The sequence below is a fragment of the Scyliorhinus canicula genome, chromosome 3 (assembly GCF_902713615.1).
Source record: "Scyliorhinus canicula chromosome 3, sScyCan1.1, whole genome shotgun sequence".
Classification (NCBI taxonomy): domain Eukaryota; kingdom Metazoa; phylum Chordata; class Chondrichthyes; order Carcharhiniformes; family Scyliorhinidae; genus Scyliorhinus; species Scyliorhinus canicula.
The window spans coordinates 138,281,837-138,299,274 of NC_052148.1; the positions used below are offsets into that span (position 1 = coordinate 138,281,837).

General features: G+C 47.1%; 1 protein-coding gene across 5 annotated transcripts in view; it reads left to right on the forward strand.

The window, feature by feature from the left end:
* The first annotated feature begins 13,750 nt into the window (after window positions 1-13,750).
* zmp:0000000660 (arf-GAP with Rho-GAP domain, ANK repeat and PH domain-containing protein 2) overlaps window positions 13,751-17,438 on the forward strand; it is a 494,698-nt gene continuing 491,010 nt past the window's right edge. For 4 of the 5 annotated variants that reach the window (XM_038791438.1, XM_038791439.1, XM_038791440.1 and 1 more), the window contains exon 1: window positions 13,752-14,015. The gene's annotated coding sequence lies outside the window, so the exon portion shown is untranslated. Of the gene's footprint in view, window positions 14,016-17,438 lie in introns of all 5 variants that reach the window. The other variant, XM_038791442.1, reaches the window with a different exon arrangement.

The following is a 17,438-nucleotide window of genomic DNA, read 5'->3' on the forward strand; positions in this document are numbered from 1 at the left end:
GCTGGTTGACTCCATACTGGAGGTAGACCGTAAATACTCCGAGGCCCCGACCGTAGAGCTCCTGGCGGAGAGAAAAGAATTACAAAGGAACTTTGACCTGCTCTCCACCAGGAAAGCAGTACACCAACTCCGCCAGGCACGCGGGGCCCTGTACGAACACGGAGACAAAGCCAGCCGCCTGTTGGCACACCAGCTGAGAAAGCAGGCAGCCAGCAGGGAAATTGCGCAAATCAGAGGTACCAGAGGCACGTGGGAAACAGAACCAGAGAGGATTAACGAAACCTTCAAGGCCTTCTACCAAGAGCTATACACCTTGGAGCCCCCAACGGGGAAGGCTGGGATGAACCGGTTTCTTGATGGACTGGACATACCAGTCATGGGAGAGGGCAGAAAACGGGATCTGGAAGCACCACTAGCACTGGGAGAGATCATGGAGAGCATTAGCTCCATGCAGACGGGGAAGGCGCCGGGACCGGACGGATTCCCGGCGGACTTCTACAAAAAATTCGCGACAGCGCTGGCCCCGCACCTGCGGGAGATGTTCACAGACTCGCTAGCTAGGGGCACACTGCCACCCACGTTAGCACAGGCCTCAATCTCGCTGATACCTAAGAAAGACAAAGACCCAACGGAATGTGGGTCATACAGACCCATATCCCTGCTGAACGCAGACGCCAAAATACTGGCCAAAATCCTAGCCAAAAGGCTAGAAGACTGTGTACCTGAGGTGGTCACAGAGGACCAGACGGGCTTCGTCAAAGGTAGACAGCTTACCGCGAACATCAGGCGCCTGCTGAACGTGATAATGACCCCCTCCGGGGAGAGAACACAAGAGGTGATCGTCTCCCTGGACGCAGAAAAGGCCTTCGACAGAGTCGAATGGAAATACCTCATAGAGGTACTGGAGCGGTTCGGGCTTGGAACAGGGTTCACCGCTTGGGTAAAGCTCCTATACAACGCTCCCATGGCGAGTGTACGGACCAACAATACCAACTCCCAATACTTCCAGCTGCACAGGGGCACCAGACAAGGATGCCCACTGTCCCCGCTGCTGTTCGCACTAGCAATCGAACCGCTAGCAATCGCGCTCAGGGCAGCAAAAAATTGGAGGGGGATCCGAAGGGGAGGTAGAGAGCACAGAGTCTCACTCTATGCGGATGATCTGCCCCTCTATATCTCGGACCCACAAAGCTGCATGGACGGAATCATAGCGCTCCTGAAAGAGTTTGGAGCCTTCTCGGGCTACAAACTCAACATGAGCAAAAGTGAGATCTTCCCAGTACACCCGCAAGGGGGGGGGGGGGGGGGGGGGGGGGGGGGGGGGGGCAGCGCTAAAGGGCCTGCCGTTCAAACAAGCCCGAAATAAATTCCGCTACCTGGGGATCCAAATAGCCCATGACTGGAAAGGGGTCCACAAATGGAACCTCACCAGCCTGACGGAGGAAGTTAAAAAGGACCTGCAAAGATGCAACACACTCCCGCTCTCCCTCGCGGGGAGAGTCCAGACGATCAAAATGAACGTACTGCCCAGGTTCCTTTTCCTGTTTAGATCCATTCCGATCTACATCCCCAAGGCCTTTTTCAAAGCGCTGGACAAACATATCATGGCGTTCGAATGGGGGGGTAAAAATGCTAGGATCCCAAAGAAGGTCATACAAAAGACAAAATCCAGGGGGGGGCTAGCCCTCCCGAATCTACAATTCTACCACTGGGCGGCAACAGCCGAGCGAGTAAGGGGATGGATCCAGGAGCCAGAAGCCGAGTGGGTGCGTGCGGAGGAGGCCTCCTGCATGGGAACCTCCCTCCGGGCCCTCGCCACGGCAGCACTCCCATCCCCACCCAAAAAACACTCCACCAGCCCAGTGGTGACAGCCACCCTCCAATCCTGGAACCAACTGCGGCAGCAATTTGGCCTGTACAAAATGTCGGACAAGGCTCCCATCTGCAACAACCATAGGTTCAAACCAGCACTGAACGACGCCACCTTCAAAAGGTGGAGGCAGGACGGGGGGACACTGACAGTCAGGGAACTATACACGGACGACAGGATCGCAACACTGGACGAACTGACAGAGAAATTTCAGCTAGCTGGGGGGAACGAGCTACGGTACCTGCAGCTCAAAAACTTCCTACGAATGGAGACAAGGACGTACCCACAACCGCCACGACAGACACTATTGGAAGACCTACTGGACGCAAGTATCCTAGAGAAAGGGAACTGTAGTGACATGTATGACCGACTGGTAGACAGGGACGACACCGTACTGGACGCAACAAGAAGGAAATGGGAGGACGACCTGGGGATGGAGATAGGGTGGGGACTCTGGAGCGAAGCACTGCATAGGGTCAACTCCACCTCCACGTGCGCAAGGCTCAGCCTGACGCAACTAAAAGTGGTACATAGAGCCCACTTAACGAGAAACCGTATGAGTAGGTTCTTCCCGGAGGTGGAGGACAAATGTGAGCGGTGCCAGAGAGGCCCGGCCAACCACGCCCACATGTTCTGGTCTTGCCCCAGACTTGTGGAGTACTGGACAGCCTTCTTCGAGGCTATGTCCAAAGTGGTGGGGGTGAGGGTGGAGCCATGCCCGATAGTGGCGGTCTTCGGGGTTTCAGACCAGCCAGATCTATTCCTGGGGAGGAGGGCGGATGCCCTTGCCTTTGCCTCCCTGATTGCCCGCCGTAGAATCCTGTTTGGCTGGCGGTCAGCAGCACCACCCAGAGCTGCAGACTGGCTGTCCGACCTCTCGGAATCTCTCCAAATGGAGAAAATCAAATTCGCCATCCGAGGGTCGGACGACGGCTTCCACAGAACGTGGGAGCCATTCATGCAACTGTTCCGGGACCTGTTTGTGGCCAACGTACATGAGGAAGAATAGTCGGGTGGCCAAGAACCAGGGGAAAATGGGCGGGAATCGGGGGAAGGTAGCCGGGGGGAGGGGGGAGGGGGGGGGGGGGGGCTACGGGCTCGGTATGGGGGTTTGATGGCAAGCCAAGGCCCAAAACCAAACTATAAATAAATGCCTATAAACATGTGCCTCGGCCATATTGGGGAATGTAAAATATGTATGCTGGCTAAAGGGGGCGGCCACAATTATTGTTATGAAGATGCTTACCTGTAAATATTCATGTAAAAAAATTTTGTGTTTTCCTTTTTTTTTTTTTCTTTTCTCTCTCTCTAATAACTTGTAATTTGTCATATATAAAATATGAAAACTCAATAAAAAAACATTTATAAAAAATTATCGTTCTCTTTCCTTTAACGAGCCTGGTTAAAGGATAGATATTATCGTTCTCTTTCTTAATTCGCCCATCCCGAAATGGCAAAGTTCATTGTGTCAACGAAGAGCAAAAGGAAGGTAGCTGATGAAAATAACTACATCTACGATTTTCATTCGAGCAGTCCAAACCTAGGAAAAGAATACTGGAGATGTGAGAAAAGAAGGCTGTGTTCAGTGCGGATTCACACGGTAACGGAAAACAATGAGCCGAAAATTATTTATTTCTCTAATGAGCACCTTCATCCAGCTGATGTTGATTCGTTAAATGCTAGAAAAGCAGTTGCAGAAATAAAGCATGAAGCAGTGGAAAACATAGCAGCAAGTTCGCGTAGCATACTAGCGGCCAAGTTTACGCAGCTATCAGAAAATACCTGCTCTCAACTCCCAAGGCTACCCGTCGTCTCAAGGACTATTCAAAGGTGCCGACAAAAAAATTCTGGATTTCCCGCTAATCCAGCGGCTAGACACGGTTTTGAAATACCTGACAAATATTGTAAACTTGACAATGGCGAACAGTTTCTGAGATACGATTCGGGCGCCGAGGATCAACAGCGCTTACTAGTATTCGCATCAGAAAGTGCTCTTCAGGATTTAGCATCATATCGTCATTGGGCATGCGATGGGACATTCAAGATTGTGCCACAACAGTGGTTTCAACTGTTCTGCATTCATTTACAAGTTAAAGGAAGCAGTTTTCCACGGGTCTTTGCATTACTGCCGAATAAAAGAAAGCAGACATACGAATTATTTTTTGACCAATTGAAAATTATGCAACCTAATGCAGATCCGATTGATATCATGGCAGATTTCGAAGTTGCAGTTCACAAGGCAATTAATTCATCATTCCTTAATTCATCTGTCGTGGCATGTTTGTTTCATTTGAGCCAATCTGTGTTTCGAAAAATTACCGATTTAGGCCTCAAAGAAAAATACAAAACAGACTCTGAATTCTGTCTTAAAATTTGATGTTTTTCAGCATTAGCTTTCCTCCCCATTGAAGATGTCGAAGAGGCTTATGAAGATTTGATAGACGATGAAGAAATACCTTCTGAATTCATCGTTTACTTCGACTTGACTTACATAGGCATTGTGAGAGGACGTGGTGCCAGACGAAGGAGAGAAACACCTACATTCCCGACAGCTGTATGGAATGTTAATCAGTGTGTTCTACAAGATCTACCGAGAACAAATAATGCTGCTGAGGGGTTTCATTCTGCGATAAAGTGTTCGACGGGTGGAGCTCATTTGAATATCTGGAGGTTAATCAAAACTCTGAAGGAAGAGGAAGGGTTCATAATAGGCAAAAAGGCTCAAATTCTTCGGGGAGATCAGTCGACTTCATGTACGCGATATAAGTAAATAACTGAACGCCTCAAAAGATTGGTCGTTGCATATGATTCTACAACAAAATTGATTTCTTGAGGAATGTTGCTTACAATTTACATCAATTTTAAGTAACTTCGGGAATTTTAAGTAATTAGTATACTTTTAGATTTTTTAACTGCATTTTTAGATTTTTTAACTGCATTTTTCAACTTGCATTTTACTTGCATTTTATCAATTACTTGCATTTTAGCAATTAAATTCACTTGCTGTATTGTACTTGCATTTTATCAATTAAATGGTTTTATACAGAGTTAATTTGTAATTCGATAATTGGACAAAAAGACGTTGGACCAAAAGACGTGCGGACAAAAAGACGTTGGACCAAAAGACGTGGACGAAGTGTCGTTGGACGAAGTGACGTCGGACGAAAAGACGCGACACGCGCCCCCACAACCCAAAAAATGTGCAGAGTAGCTGGATTGGCCACACTAAATTGCCCCTTAATTGGAAAAAATAATTGGGTAATCTAAATTTATTTTAAAAAAAGATAATAAAAATTGACATAAAACCAAAGAAGCGTTTGTTCAGACATCCAATTAAAAGAAAGGTCAAGGAGTATCTAAAGAAGGAGAATGAGATAGAAAGGCAAAGAATTTGGAATTTAGAAGAAGTTTAGTGTGTAGATGGTTGAAGACAGAACCACCACTGGCAGGGTGAAGAGAATGAGGGATACACAAAAATCTAGAGCTGGAGGAATACAAAGGTCTTGTAATGCTGGAGGAGATCCAGAGACAGGGATGAATATGGAATGATTTGGACATGAGAACTTCAGCTCTCAACAGTAGCACTCTCGCCTCTGAGCACGAGGTTGTGGTTTTAAGTCCCAGTCGGATCAGTGAGCACAAAAATCTAGGCTGACGCTCCAGGGCAGTACTGGGGGACGTGCTGCAGCTTTGGAGGCGTCGGGGTGAATTCTCTGCTTCCCTATCTGCGTGTTTCTCGGCGGTGCACCTTCACCGGTATTGGGATTCACCATTCCCGGCGCTGGCCAATGGGAGTTCCCATTGTAGCCACCCCACACTGCTGGGAAACCAGGGATGCGCTGCCGGCAGAATGATGAATCCTGCCGACGGAGAATTCACCCCACTGATTTTTGAATGAGGGATTAAATTCTATGTCCCCTTTATGCTTTCAGGTGGTCACAAATGATTCCAAGGTGGGCAGCACGGTGGCGCAGTGAGTAGCACTGCTATCACCGTGCCAAGGTCCTAGGTTCGATCCCAACTCTGGGCCACTGTCCGTGAGGAGTTTGCACATTCGCCCCATGTTTGCGTGGATTCCACCCCACAACCCAAAGATGTACAGGGTAGGTGGATTGGTCACACTAAATTGCCCCTTAATTGGAAAAAATGAATTGGGTACTCTAAATTTAAAAAATAATGATTCCAGGGCATTAGTTCAAAGAAAGGCAAGGATGTTATCCTCATTACCCTGCCCAATATTTATTTCTCAATCAACAGCATAAAAATAAATTATCTTCATTATCACACTGCTGATTGTGAGAACTTGCTGTGCACAAATTGGCTGCTGCCTTTCCTTCATTAGATTAGTGAACATATATCAAAATTACTTCACTGGCTGTGAAAGGCTTTGGGATACCTGCGGGACAATGTAATGGGAGAAGCACTAAGTACAGTAACAGGCGTGACTTCCTGGGTACTTCCCAACAGCCGACCCAGTGAGACTGCAGCTGGTATCTAACGTCAATTAGGACGGGAAATTATTCCTCATGGGCTTCATGGTGGAAATGGCCGTCCAGCCAGCTGATTTGCTTGGATGGTGGCTGGCAACTTCCCTTTAATAAGGGGAGCAGCATATGAAACGCTCCCTCCAAACATACGCCAGACAGCACATAGCCATGCCACAATGGAGATCTGCTCTACGCTTTGAGATGTCGACCTGACCAGGCTGCTGGACACTATAGAAGTGAGACAGGACACCCTGTTCCCCGAGGGGGTCGGAGGATCAGCCACAGGGTGGCCAATGCTGCCTGGGACACCGTGGCAGCAGCCGTCAGTTTGGGCAGCGTGACCAGGATGATCTCAGTCCAGTGTGTAGCCACCTGGGTTGGCCACTTCCTCATACAAAATGGAAGAACGCAAAGATTACAGGGAAAAATGGACAGTTGCAAAGAGACAAGCAGTTCACAGAATCCCCTGTGTATTCTACCTGCTAAAGAAACCAGACAGCATTGTAACTAATGAGCTGCGCATATTAAGTGAGCGATTCCCGGTGATTCCCAGGCACAATGGACACAACAATTAGAAGAGATTGAAACATTCAATAGATGGTCAGACATCCCGGCGCCAGTGGAGTCTGAAACAAAGGACACAAATAAGGTGGAAAGAACCGCCCGGTGATCGAGGAACAGCCCCGTTATTGGGGAAATTCAAATCAATCGATTGGGAAGAGACCCAATCGATTGCAAGTTTATAGGGGGTCCGCCCAGAAGGGCGCGAAGCCCCTGGGAACTATGAAAGTCAGGTCCCAGGACTGATTCTTTCTTCTTGACCAGCCGGCCCTCCCAGCAGAACACCTTTGCAGCAGAAGACCTTGAGAAGGAGAGGCCTGGTCAGCAGCCGCCATCAAGTAAGTGTCATACAATGCACGCTACGAGAGTAGACAATCCTGACCCCTTTAGTCCACACCAACTGGAAGCCTGCAGACCCAGGACAAAGCAAGAGGCCATTATTCCCTGATCCGGCAGTTCCCTTATTCCAGATAAGTATTGGCCTATTAGTGGTAGGAATAGTTTAGTCTTAGTATTATATGCATGAGTAGTAAATAACTGTGTAATAATAAACGTGTCTTGTTTGAACTTACTAACTGGTGTATTGAGTCATTGGTCTGAACTTGAACTTGAATCTTATGGCGGTATCATAAGGATACCTGGCGACTCTAGAGCTAAGGAATAAAACAGAGCCAATTGAATGTAAAGCACACTCACCCAGAACGAGCAACATGTGCATGAAGAGGTCCAATGACCTCCACCGAGCTACATGGATAAGTTAAGTTAACACCGGACCCGATCCCACACCCCCCGAGGTTGACAGCTAGCATCTCACACCGACCCCAGATACCTCCCACCTTCCAAGCATAGTACTGCGCCTGTGCCCCAGCACACTCTGGCACCCAACAGCAGAACCCACCCATGCCCAGCAGCGGTGCCCATATATGTCGCCTGCCATCGGCAACCCCCTCCACCCTGATGCATTAGGCGTGAGAAGCTGAGACAGTGTGGCGGGAAAGGGCTCAGACGGGTGGCAGGGTGCTGAACATCAGAGTCCTCCCCCACTATGAGGAATGGGCCCTGGAGATCATGGGGGTGAGGATGGACAGAGCAGTCACCGACAACAAATCCACTGCTCTTCACCCAGACGCCATGCCACAAATAAGATGTGCATGTCCGATAAAATGATGCTTCTCTCGCAGGATCTCCATTAGCTGAGGCGGGCTAACCTAGTCGGCCCCCAGCTGCCACCCTGAAGAGCACCTCAGAGGAGAGCTCTAAGGGTGCCACTATCACTGTATCACAGTTTTCACCCATACCCACCACCAGCACAGAGACATCTCAGTGGGCGACTTGAGTGAACAGGCTTTTGGGGCGCAATCTGATGAACACCGCATGGCTGCTGATGCACATCAGATGGAGGCAGGAACCACCAGGCGAAACAACAGTCAAAGTTCTGCTGGATCTGAGGATGGAGCTGCGTCCCAGCCAGATGCTGACCTCTGGACAAGGTAATGCAAGAGCTGATGTAGATGCTAAGACGTGGCTGTAAAATACATGAGGGGATGTGGGCGACACTCCAGCAAGTGCATAGTCGATTGCAGGAGTCCTAAAGGTTATGGGTGCAGGAGATGGTGCCATCAATGCGTGGCACCAAGGCCAACACTGCTCGGGTGGCAACCACAGTGGAGAGCCTGGAGCATGACATCAGCGTCATGAGTGGCTGTATCCCAGGCGTGGATCAATTAGTGATGGCAATGGCTGAGGGCCTCAACAGCACAGTGTTGTGCTTCTTTTCCTACTCTGTCTTTTCTGGGCTCTGTTCCAATTATGGCAATCAGTGAATTTGCCTTCTTTCTATATTGTCTATGTCCGAATGCTTTGAGTCGCCAGGTATCGAATGATACCACCACAAGTTTCAACCGGCTATCGATCAAAGAGTTTAACACCAGTTAGTTAGTTCAAGGTCAAGGGTACTTTATTTGCACACAATTAGTCATGAAATATAAACACTACTAGTTAACTATACCTATCAACTAAGACAACCTGTACTTAACTTCGGGCACCCGGCTTAGGTCAGAAAACAGTGGCCGCTGTTCACTTCTGGATCTCTCGTGTTTGAAGGAGTAACTGCTGCTCAGCTGGGCTCATCCGTCTAATAGTGGGCATTGAACTTGGACTCGCTTCTGGTGTCGCTGCGATTGGCGATGGCCGTGACCGGGGTACCAAAGTAAAAGAGGGCGAACATATGGCGAATTCTTCTTATACTCAGGAGGTTTTGGCACTCTTTTGGGCGGTCCTTCGATTTGGGCCTTACTAATTGGGTGATCCCCGATCACTCTGTTCGATTCCTTAGCCAATAAGTGGGCGGGGATCTGGATGGCTGGGCATGTCCCAAGTGGTCACTGACCTCGTTGTTTGCGTTTCCCTTGAACAGGGAGTGGCGCTGAAATGTCTGGGACTGTCCCGGTTGCTCGAGTACCAGTCCTTTGTCTTGGTGAAGATGGGCCATCAAATGCTAATCAGCCCCATTAAAATGCTGATTGGATGGAGTTTCAATACTGTCTGGACGTTTTGCTGACAAATATGCATTTCAGGCTCTGAGCCTGCCTGAGTCTTGGATTGTCCATTTTACCCATCAGTCATTGTGAGTTCCTCGGCACCTAGTTGGAAGTGGCCATCCCAGATGGCTACACTGGTTGTATCCCAGCTGTGGATCAATCAGTGATGGCAATGGCTGAGGGCCTCAACTGCACAGTCACTGGGGAACATATCCCGGATGCAGGTGGACATTGCTGAGGCACTCCGAAGCATGTCTCAGGTGCAGATGGGCATTCCCGAGGCACTATAGAGCCTCTCCCAGTCACTGAGGAGACACCAAGACTGGAAAAGCTGGATGACGCAAGGGCCTCTGGAGCTCACTCCAGCTGCCACATCATCCCATCGAGTCTCCAAGGACCCTAGGGCACAATCCAGGAGAAGGTACCACAGGAGGCCAACCCAGGGCCTTTCACCAGGAAGGCAACAGCGGTCTCCAGCTCTCCCTAGTCTCCCCCTCCTTACCCAGGTATGCCTCGAGATCAACAGGCTGAACAGCGTGGCATGGCAATGCCAGTGTCATCGGTAAGGCAGCCAGGCTGAGATTGGATTGGGTGATGGAATATGGGGGAGAGGGGAGAGGCGAGAGGGGAGGGAAGGCAGGACTTGGAGGGGAAGGGGATTAGGGGGGAGGAATGAAGCCTTGTACTATGAGAAGCAGGCATGGATGAGTACCTCCCTGGCCCTCCGGCATGCTGGACCCAAGTTTCCACTGGAGTGCTGAACTTGGTGGATTTGAGTGCTATAGTGAGAGTTTGGTGACTGAGGGAGTGCTGAACTTGGTGCATTTGAGTGCTATAGCGAGAGTTTGGTGACTGAGGGAGTGCTGAACTTGGTGGATTTGAGTGCTATAGTGAGAGTTTGGTGACTGAGGGAGTGCTGAACTTGATGGATTTGAGTGCTATAGTGAGAGTTTGGTGACTGAGGGAGTGCTGAACTTGGTGGATTTGAGTGCTATAGTGAGAGTTTGGTGACTGAGGGAATTAGGTGAAGCAAGGTGCTCCTTTGATTTCATTTCCGAAAAGAGCGAGAAGGGAGCCAGGAGTTTACGGAGTGCAGCTGACTGGGAGCAGAGTCGGAGGGCGGAGGTCCAGTTGGTCTACAGGGCAGCTATATTCTGTAAAGTAAGAGGGGTTGGAGGCTATGGCAGTTGCATGCTCCTCCTGCAGGATGTGGGTGGTGAGGGATACCACCGTTGTCCCCGCTGACTATACCTGTGGGAAGTGCACCCAACTCCAGCTCCTCAGAGACCGTGTTAGGGAACTGGAGCTGGTGCTGGATGAACTTCGGATCATCCGGGAGGCAGAGGGGGTTTCGAGAAGAGTTACAGGGAGATAGCCACACCCAAGGTACTGGACAACAGTAGCTGGGTTATAGTCATGAGAAAGAAAACTAACATGCAGACAGTGCAGGGATCCCTCGTGGCCGTTCCCCTTCAAAACAAGTATAGTATGATGTCATGTCTTTGGATGGTATTGCTGAGGCACAACATATGGATGAGAAAAAGGATGGGGCCAAGGATAAATTCTTAGTGAATTCAGTAAGAAATGATGTGAGGCCCAGAAGATAAGTAATTGCTGGGGATATCCTAACTACAACCGGACAGGTAATAGTGGAGCCACATGAGGGCTCTCTTGATCACTATGTAGGAGAAATGTTCATAGGGGATAGTGTGGTTATACTTGCTTCTAAATCTTAAAGGCAGGTTCCAAGCATGATCAAAAAAGGAGAAAATACTGCAAACATTCATTAGGTCTAGCAACGTCTTTGGAGAGAAAATCAGGTTACAACATTTCAGGTCGATGACTCTTGTCAGAACTAATAAATGTTCGAGATACAACCTGTGTTAAACAAATCAGAGGCTGGGAAATGCGAATGGCAAAGAGCAAACACGATCGTCTATGTTAAGGTATAAGGCAGGAGAGAGGAAGTGGCAAAAGGAATGAGAGTGTAAGGCAAAACTGGGTGGTAATGGACAATTAAAGAAACTAAAGTTGGGTCCATGCACACATTAGAACCATTACCAGAACCGTAAAAATTAGGAGCATAGTTATGATCTGAAATTTTGAACTCAATGTTGAGCTTGGAAAGTTGTAAAATGTTTAATTGAAACGGCAGGCGGAGCAGAGTGGGAGTGGAACAGATAATTAAAATGACAGGGTCACATTTGTGAACAGTGTGGAGGTGTTCTGCAATGCAAATCTGTGTTTGGTTGCACCCAATATAAAGGAGACTGCACCATGAGCAGCAGACACATACACAGAATTATATTGAAAGAAGTACAAGAAAAATCACAGTTTCACCTGGATGACGAGAAGGGAAGAGGTAAAAGAGTACATGCTACATCACCGATGCTTTCACAGGTAGGTACCTTTAGAAGGGGAAAATGTTGGGGTGGATTGATGAGTGAACAAGGGTGTCACCGAGGGAATGATTCCTTCAGAATGCTGAAAGTAGAGAGGTGGGGAAGATGTCTGGTGACAGTGTGGCACTGGATGTGTAAGGAATGTTGGAGGCTGTTTTACTGAATAGCCTATCCTTGTTCTGGGAAGGGTGAATTGGGATGAAGTGGCTGATCAGCCCTGACCTATTGAATGGCAGAGCAGACTCGACAGGCTGCATGGCCTGCTTCTGTCCCGATGTTTCCAACATCTTCATGCATGAGTTAAGCAACATACTTATAATTTCCACAGCAAACTTGACTCAGCAGATACTTAAGATACATTTTACACAACAACAAGTGAATGCAAACATTAATGTGTAGACCTGCATTGTTTAATATGCTCTGACAAAGAGTCACCCAGACTCAAACGTTAGCTGCTTTCTCCTCCACAGATGCTATCAAGCCTGCTGAGATTGTCCAGTATTTTTTGCTTTTGTTCAATATACTCACCGCTCACTACTGTGGAGAATTGATGCTTGTCACCAGATGAGAGATTTTAATCAGATGAACGTTAGGGAATGTGACAGCCTATTGGACCGAGGATGTAGTTCTAGATTTAGCCTACTATAAACTGTGGGTGGATCGAAAGCAAGTACAAAATCCTGCAGATAAAAAAATCAATCCTTTATTTTATAAATCTGTATCTATCCTCATCAAGGCCCTCATTGTAAGAAGTTAAAGCATGCCGAAATATTTTATTTTCTGCACTACGGCAGGATGCTATGTAATGATTAGTTGCTTCTGCTAAACATATTCTTTGACAGAGCTGTATGACAGTACAGACCACTATTGCTCACTGTTACTCCTGTTCCCCAATCTTAGTTCACCTTTCATAGATTTCATAGGATTTACAGTGCAGAAGGAATCCATTCAGCCCATCAAGTCTGCACTAGCCCTTGGAAAGAGCACCCTACTTAAGCCCCACACCGCCACCCTATCCCCTTTATTCCCGTAACCCAACTTAACCTTTTTTTTGGGCACTAATGGCAATTTAGCATGGCCAATCCACTTAACCTGCGCATCTTTGGACTGTGGGAGGAAACCGGGGACCCGGAGGAAACCCACGCGCACACGGGGAGAACGTGCAAACTCCACTCAGCCAGTGACCCAAGGGAATCGAACCTGGGACCCTGGAGCTGTGAAGCAATGGTGATAACCACTGTGCTCCCGTGCTGCCCACCTCTCGGAGATAGTAACAAAAGTCACCACATCCTTTGAGTAAATTTTGTATTATGAGGTGAATATAATCGCCAAAAGCATGGAAGTCTTATTGGACAACTCTGATGTAGACAATGTCTATCTATTAATCTACGCCCATCAGTGTGCCATAGACTTATTTGTTTCGCCATTGCACCGCTTTAATAGTTTAAGAAAATCTTCCCTGAACCATCCTGAGTTTCATATAGGCAGTTGCTCTTCACAGATCAGTAAATCATTCAGTTCTACATTTGACCTAAATTAGTTCAAGATGCTACATTTGAGTTAAATTCTGTTAAACCCAACACCTGGTTATTTGTAGGGGTCTCTATGACCCGAGCTAACAGCAGGGGAGGTGAGCTTGTTCTGGACCCATCGGCAAACTCGAGCTAGCATCAGAGTTTATTGATGACGTTTTAAAATGAATGCGCTGGATTTGGGATAACTACTCTGATCACACAGAACCCTGGATTTTCCTCAGGCTTGTGGCGCGATGAAGCGCAATGTACCAGCACTGCCTGACAGCACCGCTCCAGTCCTCTCTTCGAGGCACTGCACTGGTGCCTGCGCTTGTAAGGCAGCGCCACCTAAAGTCATGACCAGGAGGTCCTCCAAAAGTTTGCTACTTCCTGCTTCTCTCGACTTCGTGCGGTTACCGTTGGTGGGCGGTGTGATTGTGAGAGTAGAAATTAGTCTAAACGCTGCATTTGCATTCAATGAAATGCTAGCTGGTAACCTCAACGAAATACCGAGTATATTTCCGCGAGGGGGGAAATATAACAACTTGTGTGTTGTTCCGAAGGGTGTTCGAAGTGAACACCGTGCAAGTGGAGGGAGACAGCCACACAGCACATAGGTTTTCAGGACGGTGCAGGCTCAGGTAGGTTGTGTCTAAGGGTGCAAGAAACGTATGTAATCGGCTGGGCCACACAGTGCATTGTCACAAAACTTCCAACAAATCTCAGATTGTTTTACAAATGCATTAGTATCATGAATTAGTTTGTGTCTATAAACCTGTTGCAAAATAATGATGATTAGTTGGAAATGATAGGTGTTCAGGAAGTGTCTGATATATATTTCACAATTAATTCTTATTTTGTAGTGTGAGTAATTAGCAGGATACCATTTTAGCTTCCGAAACGGATATATCAAAATAATATAGAAACCAGGAGCTTTAATGAGCCACTACACCCCCTTACATTTCATTCCAAGGTGTGATTGTAAATATGAGTTGTGCGGTAACATCATTACTAATTGATCAAGTATACTGTGCCAAATTTAAGTTATTTGGATCAGCCCATCTGCTCAAGTACATATTTACCATAATGACCAGTGAGTGCCAAGAACCAAACTCACCCACAAATTTCTCAAGTTAAGGTACTGGGAATTGGATAGAAAACCAGCTATGTTGGGAGTACTCAGCAGATCAGATGATCATCTGTGGACAAGACAGGCAAAGCAATGTGTTGTCTGTGCACCCAGAAGCGTAGTAAATCAAGGAGGCAGATCCTTATTGTGGAGACTCTTTGAAATGAGATGGTTACAAGAGTGTGTGATAAATGCCCCTTTTCACCACATTACCTTTTAAAATAGTGTATTGTTTAAATGGAGCAAGTGGCACACATTGATTACTGTAGATAATCTCATGAGTAATCTGAACTGTTGCTGAACCAAAACTGGCTTTGTCGATGTGTATCTGTGTGAGCTTGTTGAGCTTGTACTGCTGCAGATGTCAATTGTTTTGATATTCCAAGGGGAACTTGATGCTGAGATATTTGAAACGATTCTGGACTTTGGTGACTTTGAAAGCAGAAGTTGAAATGAAACCATCTCCTTTCAAAGAATCAATCTCCCAAATATTACATTTCTAATTTGAAAGTAAACTATCGACTTCAGGGATTGATGTACCCCATTCTGTATAAAGCAACAGCTGGCAAACACATTACAGCTGTAGACCCCATTCAGTGTTTCGGTGAGAAATGCTTCTTTGTCTAGAAAGCATAAAGCAATGTGTGTCATGGTCCCAACACATCTGTAACTCATTTCTGGATAACTTTAGAAAATAAATCGATTTTCCCCACTATTTTTTGTCTACAGGAGCAAGTTTTGTTTGTGTGTGTGTGTGTTTGTGTATACACACACACATAATACGCACATGCAAGTTGAAAAGATTGTTCAGAAAACACGGGATCCTTGACTTTATTAATAGAGGAATGGTGTACGAAAGTGAGGAAGTTATGCTAAACCTTTATAAAATCCCAGCTATGCCTCATCTGGGGTATTGCTGTTCAATTTGGGTACTGCACTTTGAGAAAAATGTCAAGATCTCGGAAAGGATGCAGACGAGATTTACTGGAATGGTGTTAGGACATACTGGATACAAAGATGTGATTATTCTCCTCAGGTCAGAGAAGGTTAAGAGGAGATTTAATTGAGATGTGTAAAGATGGTGATTAGTTTTGATGGAGTAAATAACAAGAACTTTCCAGTGACAGAAAGCGGGGTAACCAACACACATCCAATGTGATTGCAAAATTAGGAAACACTTTATTACCACTGAGTTATTGTGATCTGGAATGCCAAGGTGGAAACAGACCCATTACACTATTCAAAAGAGAATTGGATCAGTATATGAAGGGCAAATAATGACGAGTACGGGAAAAGAACTGGAGAGTGGAATTAATTTGATAACTATCCCAAAGAGGCTGTTCGGGTTTGCTGTATTAGATGGCTTCCTGTACTGTATCATTCTGTGATTCTATATTTTAACTACTATCATAATAGGGAGATATGAGGAACTTGAATCCAGAAATTTGGCAATTTAGGGGTTAAATAAACTGAGGGAAAAGACAACTAGCAGCAGAGCCAGAGGGGTACGGCCACAGACTGAATTACCATGTCCTATTCAGACTTAACCTCCAGTGGGAATACACAGGATGCCCTGTGTATTCCTTTTCCCTTTGATTTAAAGAGTAGCACGGTAGCATTTTGGATAGCTCAATTGCTTCACAGCTCCAGGGTCCCAGGTTCGATTCCGGCTTGGGTCATTGTCTGTGCGGAGTCTGCACATCCTCCCCGTGTGTGCGTGGGTTTCCTTCGGGTGCTCCGGTTTCTTCCCACAGTCCAAAGATGTGCAGGTTAGGTGGATTGGCCATGATAAATTGCCCTTAGTATCCAAAATTGTCCTTAGTGTTGGGTGGGGTTACTGGGTTATGGGGATAGGGTGGAGGTGTTGACCTTGGGTAGGGTGCTCTTTCCAGGAGCCGGTGCAGACTCGATGGGCCGAATATCCTCCTTCTGCACTGTAAATTCTATGATTAAGCCAGGAGGATCCACTCAAGATCCATTGTCATTTGTGGCAGCCTTGTTTGATCAGACATTAGCCCACCACAGGAGCGGTACAGTGGCTGGCAATGTTGGGGAGAATGTTTCAAGATTTTGACCCAATGACAGTGAAGGAACAGTGATATAATTCAAGTCAGGGTGGTGTGTGACTTTGAGGGAACCTGGAGGTGGTTGTGCTGCCATGCATCTGCTGCTGACCTTGTCCTTCGAGGTTGTAGCGGTCATGGGTTTGGGAGGTGCTGTTGATGGAACCTTAGTGAGTTGCAGCAGTACATAAAGTGAAGGACTGAAGAAAGAAACAAAAATACTGAACCAGCAAAAGAAACACTCATGATATAAATTGGAGGCCAACGTTATGATCCAGAATTGGTGAACCGTTCTTGAGTCCAGGAAGCCAAGTCAAAAGATAAGGCGGCTGTTCCTCAAACTTGCATTGGGCTTCATTGGAACACTGTAACAGGCCGAGGTTAGAAAGGTCAGAGTGGGAGCAAGGTGGAGAAAATGACAAGTGACAATAAGTTCAGCATCATGGCCTGAGAGAAGGTGCTTCACAAAATGGTCACCCTGCCTTTGTTTGGTCTCCCCAGTGCAGAGGAGACCACGTTGCCAGCAGCAAATACAGTATACTAAATTGATTGAAGTACATTTGCAAATTTTCAAACTAGTCTCGCTCTAATATGAGGTACCAGAGGCATTGGGATCTAACCCCCTTTGCCTCGGAGACCCCGGTCAGTATTGGTCTCCACAAACAGGGACCAGATGAAATGGCACTCGTGGGGGTCTCTCAGGGGATCGGAAGGCCCCCAGGTGCTTGCCTCTGGGCAGGGTGACACCCAGGCATTGCTGGTGACTGCCTGGCAGTGCCACCTGGATGTCAGCCTGGCACTGCCCTGTTGCACGTTTTACTTGAGTGTAATTCGCGTTTATTGGAGTGTATTAACACGCCTCCGTTTAAAGG